The sequence below is a fragment of the Gadus chalcogrammus genome, chromosome 15, assembly GCF_026213295.1.
Source record: "Gadus chalcogrammus isolate NIFS_2021 chromosome 15, NIFS_Gcha_1.0, whole genome shotgun sequence".
In the NCBI taxonomy this organism is placed as follows: Eukaryota; Metazoa; Chordata; class Actinopteri; order Gadiformes; family Gadidae; genus Gadus; species Gadus chalcogrammus.
In genome coordinates, this window is record NC_079426.1 from 7104745 (window position 1) to 7131071 (window position 26327).

General features: G+C 49.3%; 1 protein-coding gene across 3 annotated transcripts in view; it reads right to left on the bottom strand.

Moving 5' to 3' along the window:
- Nucleotides 1-26327, bottom strand: part of ndst2a (N-deacetylase/N-sulfotransferase (heparan glucosaminyl) 2a) — a 78729-nt gene that overhangs the window by 26699 nt on the left and 25703 nt on the right. For 2 of the 3 annotated variants that reach the window (XM_056608932.1, XM_056608935.1), the window contains one exon: nucleotides 12296-12378. The gene's annotated coding sequence lies outside the window, so the exon portion shown is untranslated. Of the gene's footprint in view, nucleotides 1-4432; nucleotides 4511-12295; nucleotides 12379-26327 lie in introns of all 3 variants that reach the window. The other variant, XM_056608933.1, reaches the window with a different exon arrangement.

Consider the following 26327-nt stretch of genomic DNA (forward strand, 5'->3'; position numbering starts at 1 on the left):
GATGGGGGCTATAAAAGCATGGAGGGATAAACGAGGCAGGGAAATTGTTGAGAACAGCCAACTGCGATTGAAGATCAAGCAGAGAAAACCTGAACTGAGATCAGGCAATAGACGTGTGTGGGGGGGTAGGGGGTGTTTCAAGATGTCGTCGTTGATGGTTTTTATTCAAGGTGAGACGTTGCGAAGGCCGTTGGAAACGGCTGATTCACCGCGGAGGCAGCAGAGTCCATGTCATGATCGGGCTGTTCGTGAGTCGACACGCCGTCCCAGGGTTCCAGCGGTGGAGGGCTGCCATTAACGCCCGTGTCGGCCATCCCAAAATCATCCGAGGGAATAATGGAACCGGTTCCTATGGCAACGGACCAAGTGCTGGCTGCTGTCGCTGGCTGGCAGCGCTGCTGGCACAAGTCAGCCGTCGAGTGGAACCGAAACGCTGCGACCCGATTACAGGAAGAGAAAAACAACAGGAGAGTGCGAGCGGGATTTAGGCAGAAGAGGCGATGGAAGTGTCTGAGCATTGTTTCCCCGCAGTGAAGAGGAGCATAACCAGCAATGGATAATTACAGGGCTCGGGTACACTGGGTGGGCACAAGGCGAAGCTGGCATCACAGCCCGTCAGGAGTCCTTCAAGTCAAGGATGTTTTTTCTTGTGCCGTTCGGATGTACAATGTTCCCTGAGTCACACCGAACCGGGAGAGTGAAGCACCCTCAAGGTCGACAGCATGACCAGATGAACAGAGGCAGACCGACTGCTATTGTAGGAGAGAATCCTTGAGTTCTGAGGGGGCAGGCAGACAGGACCTGCTCCACAAAGCTGGGTTGCCATGCGCCAGCCAAGACGCTGAGTCACAAGTTTGCAGATAAAGATATAATGAACTCAGATGCCATGCCAACCTCTGCTCCGAAGTTAATCTGAAATGTTACGGCAGCTCCGTTCAGACCGCCCACACCTGCAACAACCCATCAGAAATGATTCATGTTATCAAGTGGTGATTCTACTTTTTATGCCAGGTCCTTACATTTCTTTGACTTTTCACACCAACAATCCCTGACATTCTAAATGCCTCAATCAGAGAGAGGCATGCGCCAAGCCAACCAGAACAGATATTCACTAAGCGATTCAATCACTAACAGGCATTAAATTATAGCTTTTAAAACTTACCAACAGCACCTTTCATCTAATTGGGTTTAAGTGAGGTTGTAATCAAACCTGCTAGTTAACACGGGTCTTAGAGGAGAAGTGTAGCACCCAACTATGGGGTCAGAACAGTCTCATTAATAATGAATGCACAGAAAAGGATTCACAGATGTAGTTTGTAATTTATATTTAAATTACTCTCTTCTCACAAATACATTTCAATGCACACCGGATGGATATCGGTATGTATAAATGTAAAATAAATCCATAAACAAAAATAAGTTTCACAAACACATTTCTGATCCATACACAAATGTTTTAAATAAATATAATATAAATCCATAAATATATGAATAAAAAAATTATCAGATGCCTCCCTCGTTTTCAGCCAATCACTTGATTCACATGATTGGCTGAAAACGAGGGAGGCATCCGATTGACTACAGAGAGTTCCTTGTTGAAAAAAATGCATTTGTGATATCCAGCCACGACAGGAGAGTCTCAGAAATCCACATATAAATACAGACTAGTTCACACACAAATGCAAACAAGTTCAAAAATGAAAAGCTTCTTGTTAATTCAAGTTTAACTGTTTGTATATAAATGTAACAACATCCAAATACATTTTTGATGAAATTGCAAATATGTTTTTAATTCATATATTTATGGATTAATATTACATTTATTTAAAACAAGATGCATTTGTGTGTGGATCAGAAATGTGTTTGTGAAACTTATTTGTTTAGGGATATATTCTACATTTATACATACCGATATTCATTTGTGTGTGCATTGAAATGTATTTGTGAGAAGAGAGTAATTTATATATAAATCACAAAATACATTTGTGAATACTTCTCTGGATTCATTATTAATGAGACTATTCTGACCCCATACCCAACTATCATATGTGTGTGTTTGGCTGTAGAGGAAACAAAAAATATACATGTACATTTACATTTAGGGCATTTAGCAGGTGCTTTTACACAATGCAACTTACAATTAGTACATTTGTCAGAAGAAGGAGAAAAAACAATATATCGCTGTCGGTCCAGAAAGGAAGTTCAAAGAACCGACTGCCAAGTGCTAACAATCGCTAGTTCAACCCATTCTCCGTAGACAACAAAGACAGCTAGGATAAGTACAATCTTTAAGTGCCAGGACATACAAAATACAATAAGTGTATAAGAGGGGTAGGTGGGAGAGGCTATGCATCTAGCTGAACTCTGACCAAAAGAGAAATATAAACCAGTGTTTCCCCTTCGTTGTGCTACACCACGAACACTCACTAGGTTGTGTTAATCGAGTGTGCGTGAGTTTCCGGCTGCCGTCAGGACATTAGACTTCACTGGGTTGTGTTAATCAACTGTGTGCGTGTTTCCGGCTGGCGTGGGGACATTAGACTTCACTAGGTTTTGTTAATCAAATGTTTGTGTGTTTGCGGCTGGCGTCGGGACATTAGACTTCACCAGGTTGTGTTTTTCGAGTGTGCGTGTGTTTCCGGCTGGCATTAGGGACATCAGCCAGCTTCTTCACAACAATATACACGTCGGGCTGGCTCACAGGAGTCGGGCGAAGGTAGGACTGGGGAGCTGCCGCGGTGTGTGGGTGTGTGTCAGGCGCAGCTACGAGCGCCGATGACAGCCCAGTGAAGACAGCATGGCCCCCGCTCAAAGCTCCTCTTTACAGTACGGGAGGAAGCAGACTAAAAATATACGCACATTGCAAACCTTTCCCTTCACTAGCTGTCAAAACAGCAGCGCAACAGGGGGGGGGGGCTTGTATGTGTACATTAAGGCTGTGTGTGTGTGTGTGTCTGTGCGCGCACGCTCGTGTTGAGTAAGCCCTGTGTTGACGACTGAAGGCTATAGCAGTTTAGTAATCACAGCTGTGTGTGCACACATACACACACTACGGCCCGCGCACGCACACGCACACACACACACACACACACACACACACACACACACACACACACACACACACACACACACACACTCGCACACAAACACACCTCAGTGACATTAAAAATAAATGAAAAACGGGTCAACATAGGAATGTTCAAAGAGGATAAAGAAAATAAAACATGGACGAAAAACATCCAGTTCGGACGTGTTAGGCTTTTATTTCCGCGTTACCGCCTCGCTGAGAATAAATGGAAATGTCGTTCTGCATTTTGTCCAGAGAAACCGTTGAATATGCGTGTTTACTCTCGCCGGGTGGGAGTGAGGTAGCTGACCTTACGCCCTGTCGGTTGTGTTTAGATAACTCTGCGTGTTCCGTCTCCTCTCCAGCACAACTACGGGGTCACAGACCCAGCGGCCATCCCCCCCTGCCCCGGGCCCCCCCCCCCGGCCCCCAGCAGACATCACCACCCCGGGGGTAATCACATGTCAACCGCCCGTCGGTGTGCGGGGCATCGCACACCGTCTGTGTGTGGTCGCCTCGGCGGAGCCTGGGAGTGCGTGTGTGTGCTGGCCGGCACACAGCTGCCATCGTGTGGGTAGGAACCCGAGATATTATACATCGGAGGCTTGACTCAGAACCTCCACTCCCACTCAACCCTGTGTCCTCGTTACTTAAACATGTGCATCGGTTCGTGTAAGCATGGGCTTTTGCTTGTCTGTTTGTGTATGCACGCATACACACGGCTGTGTCTGTGTGTGTGTGTGTGTGTGTGTGTGTGTGTGTGTGTGTGTGTGTGTGTGTGTGTGTGTGTGTGTGTGTGTGTGTGTGTGTGTGTGTGTGTGTGTGTGTGTGTGTGCATGTATTGATGTGTAGAACTGTGTGTGTACGGGTCTATGTTCTGACTTTTAGGCATGTATGCAAGCATATCGACGCCTATATGCAAGGCTGTGTGTGTGTGTGTGTGTGTGTGTGTGTGTGTGTGTCACACACACATGTGTTGATGTGTGTTTGGGTGCCTGGGTTTAACGCTGTGTGTATGTGCATATGCTTTGACTTTTAGCATGTCTGTTATATATTGACAGCTATATGTAAGGATGTGTGTGCCTGTGTATGCATGGATGGATGTGTGTGTGTGCTAGGGCTTTGACTCCGAACTTCGTTATTCGAATATCAAAAAATAAATCAAAATTCAAACTAATACTAGGCAGGCCTTAATATTCAAACTTGTTATGGGCAGGCCAAGGGGGAGAGACGTCGGAGAACCCGACGCAGTCTATTCATAATATTGTAATGACCACGGAAGAGGCAGTGAATGAAGTATTGATTAGACAGCGATTTATTAGATACCTAATAAACACGCAAGACCGGTAAACGCGGTAAACAAACCTCGCGAAGCCCAATCCGGGTCTTACATCTTGGGGAAAGACCTTTAACGCGTCACGTCTCCGTCCCCTACAGGAAGCCCTACCGGAAAAGCAGATCACAGAGCATCCGGGTCCGTTAGCCAATCCCAGCGCTTGCTGACGCCAAGACAAACACAGGTTCCGTCGTTAAATACAATGTTAAATTTGAACAGCGGCTGGCAACACACGGCGCACACCAGAAGCAATTCCAATATGCAAATAGCGCCCATTGAATAGCGAGTGTTTTGTTTGCTCTCCCCCAGTCTTACTGAGGTGTTTATGTAGAAACACATCATCAGCAGCCATACTTCATAACCACAGGAATTACATCTGCTAATTGGCATCAACAAGCGCGTCGCCGACCTGCTCCACGGCGTTACGGCGCAGGCCGGCTAGCTGAGCCAGCGCCTATCTCTGGTATACGTTTTAATGTTTTAATGTAATCCCGTAATCCCACCCTCCAGCCCAGTGCGCGCCGGCAGCCTCAGAAATATGATTATGTGCGTGTGTGCAGCTGCTGTAGTCCTCCCGTTCTCCTGTCATCTGCGATATAGCCGCCGCCGCCGCCGCCGAGAACCAGCGCGACCAACGGCGGAACCGTTTCCTGTTGGAACCCGAGGGAGCGCGTGTCGGCTCAGCCTCACGCCGAGCGGCTAACGATGGCGTCCGGGCACCACTTCCGGGGCCTCCCGGCCGTCCTCCCGCTCCTCCCGCCCCTCCCCCTCCAGCCTTCATCGATCTCCACAGCATCTGCTGTGCTAGCCGTTTAGCCAGAGCCGCAGCACTACCGCAGGGTTAACTCCCAGACACTTTGGTGCTAATTGCTAGCATTAACATCAGTATTATCCAATTACAGCGGAGGTGCCACCGCAGCCAGTAGGCGCAGTGCAGCGTGTTGGACTGACTGCAGACAGAGCAGAGGTATTCACGGGGGTGTGGGGAAGGCAGCTCTGAGAGTTTGAGGAGAATTGGCGTTGGTGGTGGGGGGGGGGGGAGAACCTTGGTTGACATCCACGGTTGTTAATATCTGAATTGATGCTCTGGTGACTCCCGTTTGTGTTTGGATCGCTCTCAGCCTGCCCTATGAGTCGCTTTGTATAAATCTGTCTGCTGAATGACCAAATGTTAAATGAAATGAATGATGACAACTGACCTATTGAAATCAGATGCTTACAGGTTATGTACTGCGGACATTTGGGGATTGTGGAAGACATTTGATAGGTCGGTATTATCCTCGGCACACCGCTCGCGATAGGACGGTTATATTCTGGGCCTGCCCCTCGCGATAGGTTTGTTTTATTCTGGGCCCAATGACTGTGATAGGTCGGTTATATTCTTGGCCCGCTGCATGTGATAGGTCGGTTTAAATCTGGGCATGCCGCCTGTGATAGGTCGGTCTTATTCAAGGCCTCGTCGCCGGCCCCGGCACCGCCCCGGGGTTGTTTTGGAACGGCCCCATGCCGTCCTGTTGAACCTATGACCCGCCGCCGACCGATCGAGTGGACGTCAATAAAACCGACCTATCGCAAGCTGCAAGGCCGGCCTTCGCCGCTCGCGATAGGTCGGTTTTATTCTGGGCACGCCCCAGCCTCGTGTGCTCCGGTGAACAAAGGCAGCGGTTCACCATCACCGAGAGCCTCAATGCAACCACATCAACTCATCGTAATCATCACCTCTATTCTATCCATTTCTATTTTTAGTTTGCTCATCAACTGTAATGTTCAATCATGTGAACATTGACGTGCTCGAGTTTGGAAGAGGGAAAATAAAATAATGCCGGGCGCGTTTTTGCCGCGGGCGCTCCAGAGATGACATGAAACCGCTCAGACAGAAGAAAGGCAGCGGATGTTCTCAGACAAATAGACGCTGAACAAATAAAGAGGGAAAATAACAGAAACACATTATGCCTGGCATTAGCTACAGCTGGGAGCTGTACCGTCGAGACGCTCGCTGGAGAGAGACAGCCCTATCTACACGTCCCACACGAGCCACCCAGTGATGTTACGCCAACAAAGATGGCTGATTGCTTTAACTGCTGGAGCACGAAGCTGGCGTTAATATCCCCGAAGAACGTGGTCTGGGGAGGAATGCAGACTTCCCTGCTTCCAATCAATTCACGCTGACCTTTTTAACCGATCTTCACAGCGTCACTCCAAGACCCACTAAGGGGGGGTTTGAGCTGGTTCTGAAGTTCTGTAGGTTGCCGGTTCCATCTCCCCCCTGAACATGCAACGATGCCAATGAGCAAGGCATTTAATCCACTACATTTTTTAGGGCGAATGTTGTTAAAAAAAACTAATGCTATCCGCATTTGTTTGCGACTGGAACTTAAATCTAAAACGGCACAATATTCACCATCAGAAACCTCCCCTCGTTATTCTGGGCATCATCGTCTGTCTTGAACCAGTGCCAGAGCTCTCAAATTAAACCGTGCTCACATTCCGGAGCCGAGCAAACATCCCATAATTAACAGCTATCTCTAATAAACAGCTACGCTCGAACAGCGGGGGCATTCCCAGCAGCCGGTCGGCACGACGACAGACGTTCACCTGTATACCGGTAGGTGTAACCCGAGACACCCAACGACCCCGGCGCACGCACGCACGCACGCACGCACGCACGCGCACACGCACACACACACACACACACACACACACACACACACACACACACACACACACACACACACACACACACACGGTGAGGTCGTGATCTGCAGCGGCGTCTCCTCAGGGAGGAGGAGGGATGGGGGAGCAGTCCTCTCGGAGGCTGAGTTAGTCTCATTGTGTTGCGACTCCTAAAACAGATCTGTCACAGGAGACGGTGGAAGTGATGTTTTCATGCAGCAGATGTCGGAGTAACACTGTTTCCTCGGTGTAGATTGTGCCGGCAAATTGATGCCGTACATAAAACGGGGGGGGGGGGGGGGGGGTGCATATGAGGGATGCAAATCAAGATTCAATAAAGATTCAGATGATTTATCGCCTTGCCGTCACGCAAACAATGAGTAATAAACCGACACACATACACCCCGACACAGACACACACGACACACACACACTATAAAATAACTAGGTAGGCCCGGGCTTCCCCACAGACCGGGTGCCACTGGGTGTTCATATACAGTATATAGGGTTGCTGTCAAAGGGAAACCATTGCTGTGATCTACTGGTATACAATGAAGCCTGGTCCAGGTTTTTGTTGGCGCACTAGATTTTCTTTGCCAGCTCTTTAGAATAGTTCCCATTTGATTCTGCCTGGATGCTCCTCACAGATATAAAACTAAAGTCTTAATACACTGCTCTCGTTATTCTGCTGGACCTCCTTTCTTCTGTCAAGGATAAAGTAGAGAGAATGTTGTACTCCATCCCTCGCTCCCCGACAGAGGAGGAAGGGATGGAGAGAACAAGGTTGTCTTTTCTTTAGCCCGGCGCCAGGAAACTACTCATTCCTGGAGGAACCCTGGAGCAGCCGAAGACCACACAAGAAGTACCTCGACACCAGGACCCCAGCAGAGATCAAGCCAAACTTTAGGTTCAGAAACATCTTGTAGTGTGAGCTCTCCTTACCGAAATACCCATCTTTAACTAGCTAACTACCTACACCAAAACCATCTTTAACTAGCAAACTATCCACACCTAAACCATCTGTAACTAGCACACTATCCTATCCGAAAACAACTTTAACTAGCAAACTATCCACACCAAAACCACTGTTAACTAGGACTCCATCCACCCATGCACTTGTTGGTTTCTGGCCAGTCCCCATGTCTACTACTACCCCCAGAATCTAACAGACTAACTGGGGTTTAATTCAGAAGCCTTTCCACAGAGGAAAGATTTGTGTCCACAAAGCATGTCCATAGTGTCTCTACGTGTTCGGTGTGTGCACTGTGCACGCGTTTGTGCGCGTGTGTGTGTGTGTGCATTCGCTCACATCCTGCATGTGTGTGTGCATGTCGTCAATGTGTCTACTCTGTTGGGGGTGTAGTCTGTGTCTCTGTGTGTGCAAACAAGAGCAAGGGATTTACTTAAGGGCTTTCGTTTTAAAGGTCTGTGGGGTGCTAGCATAATTAACACCCAGCAGAGACAGAGAAACAGAAAGACTGCGTGTGCGTGTGCGCGTGCGCGTGTGTGAGACAGCAAGACTGAACAGAAAGGAAGGACTCCTGCCTTTGTGCATACATGCGCACCAGACTCATGCACACCCACTGGTCAGCTGCTCTCGTTCCGTGCGCACGGAAACATCTCAAAGATTGAAAGCGACACACACAATCTCACACACACAGCCCGAGTGGACAATGGACCACACACAACGCTGAATACGGTGCTGCTTCTAACAGGAATGGACTCTTTGTACCGGGAGCCACAGGGAGACAGGACAGAACGAGGGGCGGATAGAACACGAGAGAGAGAGAGAGAGAGAGAGAGAGAGAGAGAGAGAGAGAGAGAGAGAGAGAGAGAGAGAGAGAGAGAGAGAGAGAGAGAGAGAGAGAGAGAGAGAGAGAGAGAGAGAGAGAGAGAGAGAGAGAGAGAGAGAGAGAGAGAGAGAGAGAGAGAGAGCGAGAGAGAGCGAGCGAGAGCGAGAGAGCGAGAGAGAGCGCGAGCGAGAGAGAACGAGAGAGAACGAGAACGAGAGAGAACGAGAACGAGAGAACGCGCGAGAGAGAACGAGAGAGAGAGAGAACGAGAGACACAGAGCGAGATAGACAGACAGAGAAAGACAAAGCAAGCGCGAGATAGACAGACAGAAAGAGAGAGAAGGAGGAGAGGGGAACAGAGGGGCAGATAGAACGACAGAGACAGACACAGGCAGAGCGAGAGAGACCGACAGAATGCGAAGGAGAAAGAGAGAGCGAGAGAGAGAGAGAGAGAGGGGAGGTCTAAATGGGACAGCCTTGTCATGCTGGTGCTGTCACAGGTCGGGAGGCTCCTCTGTGGAGGAAGGGACCGCCCGTAGCAGAGGCACAATGTGGCGTCAGCATGACTCCCATCAGCGGCGTGTTGGTGAGTGAGGGGAGAGGCAGGCCGCCGAGCTCTCTGTGTGCGAGCCTCTCAATGGGTGTGTGGAGAGAGAACAGTAGCTATTCATTCAATACGCGGTGCCTGAACGAGGCCGACCCCAGACCCATCTCTGGTCACCAGCTCACCCTGTCCCTGGGGACAAAGGGTTAACACACACTGCTCTGTAGCCCCACCTGTCTGGGGGACAAAGGGTTAACACACACTGCTCTGCACACCTGGCTGAAGGGGAGAGGGGGGGGGGGGGGGGGGCTCAAGGTGACAGCAGGTGACTGTGGCGCCATGGCAACAATGATGATAAAGGAAACGGATGTGCATGTGTTTATGAAAGGCTACGTTTCAGAAACATAACGAAAAGGATACGAGGACTGGGCACAAGGCGAGAGGGTGAACACAGAACCCTTACGACAGGCATTGAGAGGAGACACAAATTTAATATGGATTCAGCAACAGTACCGATTTCAGGGGACAGGGGACACTAAATGTACCGTATCTGCTGCACTATAAGGCGCACCGGATCATAAAGCGCAACTGCAATGAATGGCCTATTTTAGAACTTTTTTCATATAGGGCGCACCGGATTATAAGGCGCATAGAATTGAAGATACTGCAGTCAAACGTTTGACTGGGGTTGCGTTATGCATCGACTAGACCGAGCTGTGCTAACGGGAATGTCAATAAAACGGTCCGATAAAGACAAACTTTAAGCGTTCTGACAACTCCGTTCACTCCCATGGTAACGATGTTCAAACGTTAATGTGCATATTAACAATATCTCCCAGCCTTGTTCAGTTGTAAACACGTAAAAAAAACACAGTCTGATACCGCTAATTCAAACGTTGCTCAGTTACGTACAACAAGCTCACTTTTTCAGTTCATTCCCCGTCCACGAATCCCTCGAATTCTTCTTCTTCAGTGTCCGACTTGAACAGTTGGGCGAGTACGGCATCCAACATGCCCGGCTCCCTCTCGTCATTATCCGAGGTCAGTGTCGCTACTGTTGCCTGGCAGTTCAGTGATTATTCCTGCCTTCGTGAAAGCTCGGACCACAGTTGAGACTGATATATCAGCCCAGGCATCAACGAGCCATTGTCAAATAGTGGCGTAAGTCGCCCGGCGCCGTCTCCCCGACTTGGTGAACGTGTGATCGCCTTCTGAGGCCCCGTTCCCACAATGCCGATTTTTTGGTGAAACCGCATAAGTCTTGTGCGTTTCGGCCGACCGTCCAGACGGAGCCGGCGAATCCGGTGCCCGAAACCGCACATTTCTGAAACCACCCTCGGAGGTGGTTTCAAATCTATCCGGACCTATGCGGTTTTGTGTTAGGGTTCGTGTGGACGCCTGAAACGCAAACGATGACAGCATTAGCCCCCCACCAGCTGGGGGTCCTCAGAGTTGCGTTGAATTTTTTATTTATTATTTTATTTGTATTCTTTTTGTAGCTTTAAATAAAGCCCCTTGATAAATGTAATTACTAACTGTACATTAAAAAGTATTTCTGCTCTATTTAAAAGGTTGAATCTCCTCGTGACTGAATGTTTGTATACAGCGCGCAGGCTTGGTGCGCTCCACTTTTTTCTGTGGAGAACCAGAGCCTTGAATATTTACTACAGCATTTCTACAGCTCGATGCGGTTTCGAAATGACTCCGTCTTTATGGAGATATCCCTGAACCGCATAAATCGAAATCGGATCGTTTTCGCCCGTTTCGGCTCCGTGTGGACGCCATATATAAGGCGCTCCGGATTATAAAGCGCACTGTCGTTTTTTGAGAAAATTAAAGGCTTTTAAGTGCGCCTTATAGTGCGGAAAATACGGTAGTCTGGATTCTACCCCAGAACTTGTAATGAGTTTAGACAGAAGAAACTAAATGCAGTCTGAATACATCAGAGCAGGTCCATCTAGTTACTCACTCCCCCCCCCCACACACACACACCAGTGTTGTGGCGCACCAGATGTGAATATTTCCCAGGCCCATTAAAGCCAATGTTTTCAAAGCGTGAACGGTTTGAAATTCAATTAAAGCTCCATTGTGCTCTGTTGTTTCCCCGCCCCTCAGCGGACCCAGTGCTGTGTGTGTGTGTGTGTGTGTGTGTGTGTGTGTGTGTGTGTGTGTGTGTGTGTGTGTGTGTGTGTGTGTGTGTGTGTGTGTGTGTGTGTGTGTGTGTGTGTGTGTGTGTGTGTGTGTGTGTGTGTGGCTTTGGTGTGCGAGTGCCAAGGGAGCGAGCAAGACAGTGCGTGTGCGTGTCTGCGTGTGTGTGCACGTGTGTGCATCTGCCTATCTGTGTGTTTCTGTGTGCGTCTGTGTGCATGTGCTCGTGAGCGCTCCCTGCTACTTGTGCTGTAGTGCCGGTGAGGTAGAGGAGCGCTCCGCTCTACAGCGAGGTGATCTTTTGAGGAGCAGCCGAGAAGCCGTCTTCTTGTTCTTTTGCAGGCAAAACAAAGCGCTCCCTAGGCTCCGCTTCCTGGTGAGAACGGGGAGGCGGCGTCCTCATTTAGGGCCTTTTAACAGCCAGAGTCTGTCTGCAGCAGCAGGCGGGAGCGGCGTCTGTTTACCGCGCGTTTCACAACGGGCTTTTTTTTAATTCATAACTCACACGTGATGCCGCATTAAAACACGCAAAACACACAGAAAGGCTTCACACCCGTTCCCTCCACGCACGCACGCGCACACACACACACACACACACACACACACACACACACACACACACACACACACACACACACACACACACACACACACACACACACACACACACACACACACACACACACACACACACACACACACACACACACACACACACAGAGAGAGGTTCTTACCGTCTCCGTGGGGGGTGGGGGGGCTTCTCAAGGAGGTCTGAGCTGCGTACGTCGTGGCGAAGAGGCTGTGCTGGAGGCGGTACCTGTGGCGGGGGAACACACACGGACAAACAGACGGAAAACGAATGTTTAATCTGGCTGGGTCAACATGGAACGCGTGCCGAGCGGCAGCCTGTAAACACGACAGAGGTCAGCTGGAGCCGGCCGGGGATAGTGGGTGGGAGGGGCGGAGTTTGGACAGGGAGCGCACACACACACACACACACACACACACACACACACACACACACACACACACACACACACACACACACACACACACACACACACACACACACACACACACACACACACACACACACACACACAATGTAAAAATAAAGGGAAATGAGAGAGACGAGAGGTAGGGAGAGCGAGCACAGCTGTGGTCACCGGGGCTCATTGTGGACGCACAGTGGCTGTTCATGAAGGACTGATTTCCTGACGTACACGCACACCCACCCACACGCTCATCTCCCCAAACACAGTTCAGAGTGATGGTTTGGCAGTGGGATCACACACAGATAAGACATCTGCCTGGGTGTTTGCAGAGCCTTGTGTAAATAAGGAGGATTCTTTGGCTGCATTTGATCATGGTATGGTAATAGATTCCTTGCATATCATAAATAAAACATGCCTCCTATCTTCTTTCATTTCTATGTTATCTATGTTCCCCGGCAGCCAAGCCACCCAAAGTAAACAATATAAAATGGTTTTGTTAGGACTCTGGGTCATTTACATATCATAGTTTATTTGTTTAGCAGCCGTATCTTTAAGAGGAAATGAAAACTTTAAGAGGAAACTAAAATGATCTGGAGTTTCTGCCTCCTTCCTCGTTATGAACCGTCATAACGAGAAGCTGAGTCATACAGGTCACCCAGACATTTCTCTAGGGACCGAATCTTCACCTTCAAACCAAACCATGACCAGGGGCTCCGAGGTCTGCAGACGTCTGCACAATGTCATTCTCTGCTCCCATCGAGCACTGCCGTCTCCACCAGCCCTCCCTGAAACAACGGGGGCCGCGAACAACCCCCGGCATCCTCAGGAAGCTTGGAGAGCCGTTCGGCTAGGAGGCCGTGGGTGTTGTGTTGGGTGTCACCTTGTATCAGACCGAGTGTCGCCTTGTGGGTGTCACCTTCGATCAGACCGGGTCCCTCGCTATGGTTGTTGCGCTACAGGCATCTTACACACATTGAGTGGGAATTTCCGCCGTGTCTCGTCCGATCAGTTCACCCGATCAACTGACATCTGCATCCAGAAGCCCCGACTCAAGCTTTCCACCCTCGTACCTCTGTTTGCTACGCCATCTGCCATGGTCGTTATGAGCGACCGCGCAGAGCACAGCCCATAGTCTGTCACACGGGGCGGATGGGGGGGCCTACGTCTCCAGATACAGAACGACTGCGTCTTAAGCAGCGCGGGTGCGAGGGAGAGCAGAATACTGCAGTAGGACAAGCGAGAATACAGTCATTGTGCTTTCCGCTGTGTGCTACGTCTTTACTTCCCCTGGTGGAACAAGCTCCCCATAGGCTGGTAAAAGAGGAGAGTTATAGCCGCAGCCGTGGCGGCTGTGAGTGCGTGTTGAAATAGTCCTTACGATGCATCGCACATAAATAGCAGCGTGGGAACAGCAGCCATAGATCACCATGGAGAAGTGGGAGGAACTCATGTACAGCCAATAAGAGGCCTATATCTTATCTCATAACGCCGTGATGCCTGTGTGTGTGTGCGTGTGTGCGCATGTGTTCTTGTTTGTGCGTGCGTGTGTCGTTGGTGCACGAGTGCGTGCGTGTTGAAGGGACATCTCTATCATGTCTATTCTGGCCCGTTCCTTACAACCTGATGTAATCCCCTTGGAGGCTGTGTATATTGTCTGGTTGTGTATTCATTAAAATAGCGTGTAACGCATCCCTCGGTTGTTCTTAATTACTCAAGTCTTTTGCTTAATCGAGTTGAGTTCATGAAGTTCAACCAAACCTCCCAGGATGGAGTCTCCTCCCTCTCAGAAGAGTGTGATTAATTGGCCTCCCTTAAAAAAGACGAGCGATATTAAACACTGTTTTGATATAGACTGTATTAAGAAGAATCGGCTTGCTTCTGTACACATCTGTGAAGAATGAGCCGTCTATTGGGGTAATAACGCTACACCATCAGCCAGTCATCATCCATGGACTGTTTCTACATTAATATTATTAAATGATGGTGATATTATGCCACCAGGTGCGAGTTTGATTAGCCATTACAAGACGTTTGAAAATCCACCTATATGTCTGCTGCATAGAACATCTACCAGCCTACCCAGTGGACTGTAGCAAATGTTGCTGATCTATCCATCATACATCTAGGGGGACACTTCCACTCATGAGGTCACTAAAACACAGGAAAGGGCAGATTTTCAAATGGCTTCGTTCTAACGGCTTACCACAACCCTTACACACGGTAGCAAAATATCAACCGTTTAAAACAACGTGCATAAGACCAGATAATATGTTGCCTCAGCCCTCGTCTTGGGTACACCTGGAGGCAAACTGAATGAATAACAACCAGTCCAGAAGAAAGGGGTAAAACACACCTTTTTTCAAAAGCCACAAAATACTTAATCAAGTAAGAATCGCCTTGTTTGCATGGGCTGACGAACTGCCGCAGAACGCAGTGATTCCCACAGGGTACAATCTGTTCCCTGGGATTCCTGCTACCTCGCACACACTGCGTTGATCAAAGCCCCGATGCGGCGCTTCGATTCAGTAGCCAACCAGTCATTTTGTTTGTGCGAACACGCCAATTTCTGCTCCGTGTTAAGCACAGCGGCCTTGTGTCAGGGACTGCGACCGCAGAGGTATTGTAGAAGATATACTCTCTTAATGCGTGGACCTGTAAGGGCTCTTTGTGGCATTACCAAGCTCTGTAAACAGTGGTTTGTAGATTATGTTTTCCGCGGGCAGGTTTGAGCAGTGACACAGAGTAGAAGATTAGTGTTATTAGAGTGGGTGTAACTCGAACCGGTGTATTTCCAACAGAAGGAAACGAGAGAGGCAAACATTAATAATTAATTCTACAAAACAAAATGCATGCACTGTACAGCCTCGGCCATCTCGTTCAGATGATCTGTCGTGAAGGCCATTCACTGATCGGGAAAAATGAAGTGAAGGATCCTCCTCACTGAGACGGGAGTGATGGAAGTGACAAGCTTCAAGGACAGAGTCTGCATTAGATCCGGTTCTAGAAGAAACCTCATGCAGGTATGCATTGGTTAAACACCCAGCAATAGGTGTTTGAGAGGGAGCCGACTGCTGCTGGCCCCTCTGTACGAAGCGGAGTGCGGATGTAATCTGCCCGTCACTCAGGATGAGCAGAAAACATGCCAGGGTAACCACGGCTCGACTGTCACACTGTCGTTGTGTTCCTTCAAATCAATAGTGCCATCCTTCCTTCTTTCATCGCTGACGGTAAAACGCAAGTGCTTGCATCAAAAGAGGCTTGCACATTAGCGTTTGTGAACTTTAGTGGGTTTAAAATGATGGCCCCAGGCTTAAGGCAAATGCTGAGATATGCTCGTCGAATGGGCAGCAAGTCCAATCAGACGCAGTCGGAGCTCCTCGAGTGTCTCTTAGAGACCAAAGCCTGCTCACGACTTATTAGAATACCCTTCAATTGAGCCTCCTCACGGTCAAATAAAAAGCACACAACGTTAGACCGTTCAAAATAAACCAAGCCACACGCCAACGTTAATGCGGTGCATCATTTAATAACCTACCACGCAGTTACAGAGAGAAACCGCGGGCCGAGAACCGAGAACCAAACCCCTGTTCTTTGAACTCCCCTGAAGTCAATATTTACAACCCCCGGTGCTGCACTGGCATCCTCGGCCTCGGAGCGGGGAGTGAGAGCAGCTGCAGCCACACAGCCCAGGGGGAGCGCCGCTGGTACCGTCTCAAACCCTGTGTAAACACTCTGCCTCTCGTCGTCTGCCCATCCATCTCAACTCCCAACAAACAAACCCCACCGTTTTCATTTCGACATGCGACTAATGTCTGAGGGACGGCTTGTTGGCGCCCGTCGAGGCATCCATCCGCAAGATAAAATAAGACTTTATTGATCCCGGACGGGAAACTCATACGTGGGTCTTGTGTTTCCCCGGGCGTCTCCAGAGACGTCTCCATCACTGCGAGCCGACAAAAGGGGAGTTTTTAAACCCTGCTGTCGTTTGTAGTTGAGCGCCACCCTTTGAAGATCTGCCCAGAGAGGAGAGCGTCTTAGTGCGTCGCTATCTGATTGACTTCACAATCAGCGTGACGGAGCATCGTTCCGCCTCTGCTCTCGTGTCATCTTCTCAGCGGTTATCGTGTCGCTGTTGCCGTGATACTGGGGGGGATCTGATGGGATGTGAGCGAGCGAGAGGTGCGAGAGAGCGAGAGATCTGGGGCCATTACTCTTGACGCCATGCCCTGGTGGCAACTCAGATACGCTCCCACAGCATGGGGGCCATCCAGTGTTGTTGTGGTGCTGATGCTGCAATGAGCCCCCCCTCCTGCTGCCAGAGCTATACGATATCCAATATCCCCCTCTACCACATCACCCAGGATATATCTCCCTCCAACACGACCCTGCATACAATACGTCCATCATGTCATCCTATATCTCCCCCCACCATAACCTTCACCAGGCCTTTAACATCCTTCTCTCTCAAAAATTCGATAATCAAATCTGGGAACGCTTTTTTAATTCGCTACCAATTGATATCGGTATTTTCCATGTCTTTCAAAATCATTTTTGAAATTAAGAACAAAAAATGTCTGTCCACCATGCATCTGCCATATATGTTGATACCCATGAGACTGGCTCACACATGCTTGGGTGGAGCAATACACTGGGAGAATGTGGACATTTGTTTGCCATGCGCAGTAAATCACCTCCAGAACCTCGCCATGGGCTTACGACGAAGCTGTAGAAGGTCAACATCCTCACCATCAAACCCACCGGCTCCATCGTCTCCATCAGGTCAGGAGAAAGGAGAAGTCTCCATCATACATGTTCACTCCATTCACTTGATGAGTAGTTACATTAAATCGTAAATAAACAGGACTGTCTCCTACGATGTAAAAACACAACAGGAGCAGAGACAAAGGAAGGAGGTTCAAGTTGAAGACGGTCATGCACCAGATGTGGTCGAAGGAGAGCGACCACAGCCAGCTTTCAGCATTACGCTTTAATGACACTGAATCATGGGACATAAACATCCAGGGCAGCCGCAGGCCTCATGTTGTCTAATTCGGCGTGGGCGGGAGTTTACACGAGCATGCGTGTACGGTGGAACTCTGCTCGTCGGTACAGATCTCCTCCCCGTCTCTCGCTGCTGGTCGCCGCCTATCTGATCACGTTCTCAAATGTTGAACTACACTACATTTACTCAGGTGGAGGTGTCCACTGCAGCCACCTCATGTCTACAGTAGACCCATCAACCTACAGTATATGTTTACATTTACATTTGGGGTATTTTTCAGACGCTTTTATCCAAAGCAACTTGCAAAAGGTTCATACACACATTTACACACCGACGGCGGAGTCAACCACGCAAGGCCCTAGCCAGCTCATCAAGAGCAGTTAGGGTGAGGTCCCTTGCTCGGGGACACTTCGACACTCGGGAACTGTACTAGGAACCGGGAGGAGCCGGGAACTGTACTAGGAACCTTCCGGTTACAACTGAACCCACTCTCCCTCTTGAGCTAAGCAGACCCTTCCCTGTGTCTGGTCTTACTGTAGGTCCACTTTTTACTATGAGAGGGGTAATTTGCTCGGCGTTAGTCACATGGTATCCAGTCAGCCGGGGTAATGTCCGTGGAGAACAGAACAACGTTGTCGGGCCGCACTATTAATACACCACCTGCCTAATCTCATGATTGTCAAGAGAGGCCTCCCGCTTCAGTGGCTTGGAAGGGATCCTTCCGTTCTCTCCGAGCCGGGCCGTCAGGGCGTCTGCCCCTGATGCAAGAGGACAGACGGGTCTGGGGTCCACCGTGACGGAGGGAAGCGTCCTTGCGATCCGGCCTCGGGCACACAAAGGCCCCAACAACTCCACTCCTCGCCACGTACCACTTCAACACAACAAAAACGAAAACCACGACAGCAACCAAACATGTGTTTAGACCATTACACCCCCCCCCCCCTCATCCCTTGTTTCCTTCTCAGGGTTTAGAACACTGGATCGTATCCATGGTAACCCGTGGAATGCTGCGACAATGCGTCTGATCGCGTCCCCAGGGGCCCGGAGACACGCGGGGAATGTTGACTGTTTTTTTCCATGTTTGGCGTCGAGGTTCTTAAAAAACGAGCGCCACTGCTGCCAGGAGCCGGACTGACTGATCGCGGGTTAAAGTACTCAACGGTGAACAGACGACTGAATCCTGGAGCGAAATGTTTTCTTTTAATTACTTGTGGGCCATCATGTGTGTACAGCTTCCCTGTGTGTGTGCAGCCGGTCAGACGAGCCGACGGCCAGGTGTTTACTCTCCGTTTCCTTCAGTTAATTATTAGGTTCAGACGGTCAGACCTCGTCAATCGCCAAGGATTCGTTCCTCCGTTAGGTGAACCCTGTAAGCTGGGTCCCGACCGGTCTAGGCCAGCCCAGGCCAGACCGGTCTATGCCAGCCCGGGCCAGCTGCGACGTCTGGGTATACTCTGGGTATACTCTGTAAAAGATGTCCGTGATGGTCATTGCAGCGTCAGATCCCAGTTTACTCCCCAGGCCTGATGTGAAGCCCCCCCCCAGGGGTCCAGAGTGTTTACTGTGTCTTTGGTACCTCTGAGTGTGGCTCCAGGCTCGGGACAGGTCAATAAATCATCTTTAAAAGGCGTTGAAAGCGCGGCATCTGGGGAGCCGTTCTCCGGCCCACTTGACTCCCGGGGGTCCGGCGAGGCCGTCTGAAAGGCAGGGGCTCTGCCCCCGATGTGCTCCACACCGGCTTTTAATCAACACACACAATGCCGCTTATCCGGGAGGATAATTACCAACAGCCTGCCGCGCGCACACATCCAAACCGCTGCCTTTATTGTCTCCTCTGGGAGGGCGGTGGCGGCGGCTCTTATCAGTGTCTGTCTGGGAGTCTGTCTGGCCGACCTCTCTCTCCAGGGGGTTCACAGCCAGATCCTAATGAGCCTCCACAGATCAGCTGCTCTGACAGTTCAAGGTGACCCCCCAGCACTTCTCTAAAACCTCTGTCTTCCCCATCTCTCCAGTCTCCTCTCTGTCTGAGCTCTGACGAAAGCCGGAGACGAGGGAGCCGAGGTGGAGAGACTGGAAGTAATATACAGCACGCCGAGCCAGACCTAGCCCGTCTGTGCTCATGATAGAGGAGGTGGGTGTACGGCACTCTGGGGACGGGAATGCTACTAATAAAAAGGGGAACTATACTACGGGAAGGCTGGTTCAAAGAGACACCAGAGCTACCATTGATCTCTTGGATCTAGAGGAGAAAAGCATGTTATTTATGTTGGATCATTCAGACGCTTTTATTTGATGCTACTGAAAGGGAAACCAGATACAGGTCTGAGTAGTTGGCGGGCTAGGGCTTCCTGCTCTGGGGCCATAGTAGTAGGGGATAGGGGCCTACAGGTAAGGGCTAGGTGCTTACAGGGAGGGGCTAGGTGCTTACAGGAAGGGGCTAGGCCTACCTGCTCTGGGGCCTACAGGTAGGGGCTTGGCCTGGGGGCCCTCAGTAAGTTTCAGACATAGAGTTTGAACCCACTATCTTCGGCTGAGATAATAACACGACCAATAACCCAAACTGAATCCACCTCGACATCACCAAGACTACCGACCAAACTTCCCAGCCACCATTTCCTTCTATATCGCTAGGACGACCACAACCACCTGGGAATAAGCCAACAGGTATTCGCCTCCATGTAGCTGGGTTTATCAAATTGTAGGAGGCATATTCCAGCCCCGGCCTCGTTATCGTACAGCAGCAATAGCGGTCTGCGGAGTCCGCTTCAAAACAGTTCCCGGCAGCGCACCACAAACACGAACCGGAGATGAATGTGTTGCTCTGTAAAACCCCAGCTACCACTGCATTATTTTCATTACTTCCTGAAGAATATCTAATGCCTTTACAAAGAAGCAAAAGAACAAAGAGTTCCAGTGACGATAGAGACAGAGGGAGAGAGAGAGACAGAGAGCGAGGAACGGAGAAAGACGGAGAGAGAGACGGAAAGAGGAACTCAGACAGCCAGATAATGAGCACAGCACACAGACCGAGAGCAGAGGAGTTGATGAAGTGTCAAGCGAGAGATAAACAAAAGGATGGCAGACATGAAAAGAAAATATAAATGTCATTAATAGGACAGAGAGAGAGGGGGAGATTGAGAGAGACGGAAGGGGGGAGAGGGGGAGAGAGAGACCGAGCCCTCGAGAGAGAGACAAAGAGTCGCAGGGATAGAGAGGGAGAGAGGAGGGGAGACGATGCAGTAATGGAAGTTGGAGCCTGTGTGCGTGTGTCATCCAAAGGAGGAACCGGGGAAAAGGTCGAAACAATGAGCGAGAGAGAAAGAGAGCTCTTCCGAATCGCATTAAGCAACGAGAGAGGGGGACAGAAAGTAGGAAAGGGAGAGCGAGTGAGTGTGACAGAAAGACAAAAGGAAAAGAGAGAAAATAGTTTGCTACCACACACACACACACACACACAGAAACAGTTCATCTCACCACACGCCTCCAAGGATCAGGGAATAGTGTATGTTAAAACATTTAAATCTCACCTCCATCGAGTCATTACCTCTGTTTAATTAAGCCCACACACATGGAACATTAATCAGTAGCCGTGTTTTACTGGCTTCTCTAAATAGTCGCTTGCTCCCCACACATCATATCTATTATCTCACTGATAGCACGGTGGGTCTCGCTGCTGGGCGGACGCTGCATTATTACGCCTTCCCTTGAAGTCTCACATCAGAGCACAGGACCATGCATCTCCCTGCCTTTCATGATCACAGCCAAGAGACTCTCCTTCTGTTGAACTAGCCCGGCCTCCGCAACATCGTGAGAGGGATACACTGAGACTGACCTGGAATCGGTCTTGACGTGCATTTGCAGTTCTTTATATGACTCTGAATATAGTCACTGTATATTACAGTTCTATATAGATTACTCAGAACAAATAATCACTATATATATATATATATATATATATATATATATATATATATATATATATATATATATATATATATATATATATATATATATATATATATAAAAGTTATTTGTAATAAACAGTGACTCTCTGTTCAGACTGTAACCTATAAGGAACTAATATACAGTGACTATCTGTCAGCCATAATCCATAGTTTATAGATCACTCTCTGAACAGATAATCACTGTATATTACGTATGTTCCTTTGGCCAAACATTGGCAGACCAAATTGCTATCCCATTGGGCGCTCCCATTGTATGTTTTAACCATTAGTTCTATAACGATTCAGTAGATATATATTGGTCAAACACATACACATTCTTTATATATTTTCCATTGATTCCATTGTTGTTGTCCGGCTCTAAACGGAGAGGGATCGGAGCGTTTACCTCGACGGGTCGTTTCCTCTCAACCTGCTGGTGTTTTTGTGATTGTGACATATCCGTGCTTCACATTCCAACCACAATTAATATTGATTGCAGCGTTTGGATGTCTGCCAAGTCCCCCCCCCCCCCAACCCCCGACCCCCTCGCGATTGCAAATCAAAGAGCTAAAGGATCAATCCTCCTCATCACTCTGCGATTCTTCCCTTCACGCTCGGCCTGTCGGGGGAAACACCTTCCGAACGTCTACCGTTTGCCGGCAAGTTTACGAAAAAAATCGGAATAAACACAAGAACAGGAACCAATAAACCTACAGCTCTGTATGGTGCTGTGCTTGTTCTGAAGACTGAGAAGTGATGACCGATTAAGCATGAGGTGATCAACACCCTTCACATCAGCAGACGACTTCAAGAAAAACATTATTCATGTGGTTATCAAGCAGAAATATCGGGTACAAAAATTAGACACAGGCAAGTTTCTCGAATACTATTGGACAGCGTGCAGCAGAACTTGAGGAAATCAGCAGAAGCTAGGTGGATCTTAATTGATTAAATTCAATAATCATGGCAGTCTCATGCATATTGTTAGATAAATACAATACAATGAATAAGATAAGATATATGTTGTACAACGTCTATGATCAGAAAGGGACGTTTTGGTTTCAATCCTTTCAGAGCTCTAAACCTAACCTACTTCATTTAATATGAGATGATGGAAAAGGTTGCCAGTCCAATTGCCCTGCATCCATTCTAACATCTTCCAGGTGGTCAGTGCTGAGTGGGGGGGTAACCACCAGGTAGACTGATCAGCTCCAGGTTGGGTGGGGGGGGGGGGTCCCACTCTCTTCAGTATTCGCTCCACTCATTAACATTCATGTCACAATTCAATAACATCTCTAGACACTGCCACACTACACTAGATATTTACATACCTGCATCTGGCCCCGGCTGCCAGAGAAAGGAAACGTGCGTGTGTGTGTGTGTGTGTGTGGCGGCCTCAATGAGAAGCGATGGACATGCGTGTGCCTGCTTGTTAGATAGAATCTCTGATTCTTTGTGATGCTCTACAAGAGAAGATGTGTGCAAACAGACCTCCACACAATGTGCAGTCTGTGAATGTATGTGTGTATTTGTGTGTACGTGTGTGTGTGTACGTGCACAGCACCGATCTACAACGTTCTACTTGAAGAAACTAGCAAATAACAAAATAACAAAATCCACCACCACAGGAAACAGCCGTGAAGACAGATAGTTCAATAGTCACTTCTGATAAACCACATCACAAAGAACAGCGCTGTGTTCTCACAGAGCTCTGCCGTCCCTGTGTCTCCAGTTATTAAGGCGTTGTTTCAGCCGAGCTGAAACAATGAGGACCCAGCTAGGCTCAATCCCTCATTTCCCGCTATCGCCACTGTCAAGCAGGCACCAAGCATTTTCAGGAACACAGTTTGCAGCCGCACCGTAACTTTAGTCCCATTCAATACAAGGAAAATACACGTGTCAAGAAGTGACCTAAGCCGAGGAGTCGCCATCAGCCCGCAATCTCCAAGACGCACCACCGGATATCAAGAGGACTTCCGGGTCAGGGGTCAAACCCTGGTTCATGATCAGTAGCATTGGTGAGACGTAGCGGCTGGTAAATGGACTGCATTTATACAGCGCTTTTCTAACCAGTGGCCACTCAATGCGCTTTACAATATTGCCCAACATTAAGGGTGAGTCGTCTTGCTCAGGGACACCTCGACAGGAGCCGGGGATCGAACCAGCAACCTTCCGGTAACCAGCCGACCCGCTCTATCTCCTGTGCCCAGATAGTCAGTCTTAGGCCCTCTTGTAATCACCGTCAGAATAACAAATAATAAATCATGATTAACCAACACGACGGCAATTATCCATAGCCCCTACACATAATCTGAAGGAGGTCTCGCTGAACATGTGAAAACACATTGCATCAATCTCGCACCCCGAGACGGCGGAAACACACCACTATATCTATTTCCACCTTCTCTCACCCCCCCCCCCCCCCTTCTCCGCCGCAGAACAAACAGCCTTTCCCCCCGGCCCCGTACGGTGTCGTCCTTTCAGGGGGAGTTTGCACTTGAAAAAGATATTGCTTTCCCCCTTTCTCTTCCCTCTCTGCACTAATGATTGCGGTTCACTCGGCGGCTGTTTGCCTCCCGTCTCGACGGTATAAAGCCAAGGTGTCAGCACACCGGGGCTACGGCGCAGCAACACGCTTTCGCTGGAAATCAAAGGCCGACTATTTTTGGGGAAGGGATTTGAGAAGGTTTCGTTCTGGATGAAAGTCAAACACAGCGCTTCTCGTCGGATTAGATGAGGCATCACGGATTCACGATGTCGCTCGCCGTCTCCTCCTCGGGATATCAGTTCTTATATCAGCGCACGCATCGGTTGGCCCGGTTCCAGGTGGTACTTTGGAGACGGCCGCATGTCATAACACATCCGAGTCCCCCGGTGGTTATTGTGCTGATGCATTATTTACGTATTCGCCTCGCCCGCGGCACGGGGGTTTCTGAAGACGCCGTCTAATAATCTGCTCTGAGAGGAAGGCCGGCGCACTGGTTTCGGGTCGGGATGGGATCTGACATCCTGTTCTCTGGGCCGTCGCTCGATTCCATACATCTGTTTGAAATGATACCGGGCGAAGAGGTCCAAACCGGTTCAGCACAGAGATAGTTCTGGACGGCACCTCCAATCGGAGGCCGGTTCCAGCCGACGGAACCTGGATTTCCTTTTCAAACTTCTCTCAGATCACACTAGGACTGGAAGGTACTACAAGTGGTCTGAAGTCCTTCAGCGAGACTGGGCATCACTACAGTTTGTTGATTCTCACAGACCCGCCACCCAGGCACCCACACACGTACATATAATCAAAATGATAAATCACGGTCATTATCATTATCAAATCTATGAATCACGATGTTGCAGTCTTGCTGACAAACAGTTAGGAATAAACGGATGAGTATGAATATTAATGGAGTAGTTGGTGACTTGGTGGTGACTAGCTGTTGGAGGCTGCAACGGAAGCCATCTTAGACAGTGAATAATGCATGAAACCAATGCTTGCAGAGAGACACACAAGGGGGTTCTGGGTGATGATGAAGTGCGTGTGCGGTTGTGTGTGCGCACGCATGGGTGTGTGCGTGTGTCTCCGTTAACAAAACCAAAAGGAATCATAATTCCAATCAAAATAATAATTTAAATCCGGTCTCCGTCTCAAAACACACACGCGCGCGCGCCAATCAGACACACAAACATGGAAAAAAACACACCCGAGCCCCACACACACACGAGAAGGAAATTCTACCTGGAGGACGAATATGTAAATACCTATGCAAATGAGGTTTAATTGTGTGCTGAGTGAGGCAGATAGCAGCAGACGCCTGGAGGAGTCCACCCTGCTACAGAAAGAAGCCACTAATGAAATGTTTTGTTGGAAGAGCGGGGCGAGGGGGGAGCATATGTTATATTCATCACTGTGACCGAGCGGCAGCCGCCTCCGCTCTTAAACCGCTATCAAAACCTCGTTAAGACAGGCCCCGCCCCCTCGTTCCGGAGACATGACGACGCAAGGCTACACCCAGGCTAGGCTACCCTCGCTCACTTCACATGCAAATCAGCCACGTCAGGGATGATTGGCCCTCGTCAACAAGTGGTACACGTTACCCGATACATTTACTGTGTTCCGCTTAACTTTGTACGGCCCGTCCTCCCTTCTGATCAATATTGAGTCGACATTAATTGCAAACTGACTGCATTTATACAGTGCCTTTCTTACCAGTAGACACTGGTACAACACTGACCAACATTCACCCATTCATGCACACATTGACTCACCGACGCCGGAGTCAACCACGCAAGGCGACAGCCAGCTCGTCGGGAGCAGTCAGGGTGAGGTGTCTTGCTCAGGGACACCTCGGCACTCAGCTAGGAGGATCCCGGGATCGAACCCGCAACCTTCCGGTTCCCAGCTGACCCGCTCTACCTCTTGAGCCACATGCCGCCCTGACATCGAGGGAATACTTATTGATCGATCGCCTCTAATCAAACAACACATACTTACTTTTGTTCTTTTGACTTCTGCATGGTTCCCATTTTCCATCTTGAAAATTGAAAGAACTCCAGACAGTCCGCCCCCACTGCACTCTACTCTGTCAGCTGTCCTGCCCGGCAACACCGTATGAACCAGAGTGCCTGTCAGCCTCGGCTCAGAGGCCATGACAGCCGGCAGCCGGCAGGACACAATGCACTTAGACGACCTCTCGGCTGCAGGGGAGGGCATCACCATCAACCTGCCGGTGGTCCCCTCTCAGAGCGGAGAAGGAGACTTGAAATCAGTCATAAATGAAAAGTTTTTTTTCCACCATTGAGAATGTGCGTGTGATAGTTTTGAAATCTTAGTGAA